Genomic DNA, 1,626 nt, shown 5'->3' with positions numbered 1-1,626 from the left:
ACTGACTTATTTCTCTAGATCTACATCTTAGCTGTGTCACCTAGCGAGGTCCTCCCCTCCAAGTGCCTCAGCTTTCTCATATAAAAAAAGAACAACAGGGAAACAGTAAATAATTCATATACTATCGGGAACTTTGTGGACATTAGTTGAGCTAATGCCTTCAATCTGCTACTCAGGTGCCTGGCCAACAGGACTGACAGACATGCTCCCTCAGGGTCAGTTGTTGCACCTGTTAAATGGGGCTATGGTCCGTCTACCCCCCCCCCCATTGTGGCTGAGTCTGAACCAGAGGGCATACATTATTAGGCACAATTATTTCTCATTCTTGGTCCCCTCCAGAACCCTTCCACTCCAACCCTAGAAGTTTCACAAAGCAAAAAAAACGAAACAAAAAAACACACACCAAAAAACAGGGAAAACTGGGGAGGGAGAGGGACACAGTGTTTGCTACAAACAGAGGCAAGAAGCCGCCCAGCCTGCTATGCTGGTGTCACAGGTAGAGAAACTGAGGCAGGCCCCGGGGCACAGGAACTCGAGAGCTAGCAAGTGGCAGAAGCAGAGTGTAAAACCCAGGGACCTGCCTGGGCCACTTCTCTGTCCCCCGCCTGGAGGTGCCACTAGTGCTCGAGTGCCCACAGGTCACCTGCCCACCTGTGGCCTGGTCTGCAAGAAGGGCCAGAGGAGGAGAAGGCCGGAATTGAGAAAGGCCAGCAACCAACCCTTCTTTCCTCAGTCCCCTCCTCCCCGCAGGGAGGGAGGCCAATCCGGCCTCTTGGCTCAGGGAAGGGAGACGAATGTGCTCAGACAAAACACAAGGCCGGGCGTGCAGAAAGCCTCACGGAACCTTTTCACCAGTTCAGAGTGTTTCCCAGCGGCCAAGCCTTCCCTGGCCACCCCGTGCCCCAGCACAGCTGTCTGCTCCACACGGAGGCTGCCAGGCTGCCCCTCAACCCCGACATTTCCCACATGTGCACACACCATTAACCCTTTGGGGAACGGGCTGGCCTGTTTGGGACGGGAGCAGGGGAAAAGCTTCAAAGGGGAGGAAAGGCTGGGGGGACGAGAGATTCAGTTCCCATCCCCGGGGAATCACTTCCGCTCCCCAGGCCTCGGTCTCTCCCTTGTCAGATTGCAGCGCTGAAGCTAAAATCACAGACGCTGGAAAAGGCCCTGGAGTCAGGCTGCCTGAGTTAGAGCCTTCCTCCAGCACCTACCTGCTGTGTGACCTTGGGTAAGTTGCTCAGCCTCTCTGGGCCTCATCTATAAAGTGGAGGTGATAACCGTACCACAGAGGTCAGAATAGATCAAGTACTCAGAAGAGTACCTGGCACAACGTTAAGTGCTGTGTATAGTTATTACCACCCACCTACCTACTCTGCTATAAACATCCCTTAACTTAGAGAAAATTTAAGTATTGGGGAGGGGGCAGTGTAAGGTTGTGATGAATCTAGGAGATACACCTTGCACCTAGCAATTATCATTTAAAGCTACTAGACCAGAGGGACTGGGGGAGGGGCTGAGGAGGAGGCAGGAGGACGGAGCATAAATACCTGAGAGGCCAGGACGTGCTGCTGGAGGTGGAAGGGCAGGGTGGCCGCAGACGCCCCCGACAGTCCCTGCGCCGCG

The 1,626-nt window shown here is 54.2% G+C and overlaps 1 protein-coding gene across 1 annotated transcript in view; it reads right to left on the bottom strand.

The window, feature by feature from the left end:
* Positions 1–1,626, bottom strand: part of TBX3 (T-box 3) — a 15,422-nt gene that overhangs the window by 2,249 nt on the left and 11,547 nt on the right. The window lies entirely within an intron of this gene.

This window comes from Myotis brandtii, unplaced genomic scaffold, assembly GCF_000412655.1.
Source record: "Myotis brandtii unplaced genomic scaffold, ASM41265v1 scaffold181, whole genome shotgun sequence".
Taxonomy (NCBI): Eukaryota; Metazoa; Chordata; class Mammalia; order Chiroptera; family Vespertilionidae; genus Myotis; species Myotis brandtii.
This window is presented reverse-complemented; position numbering and strand designations above follow the sequence as displayed.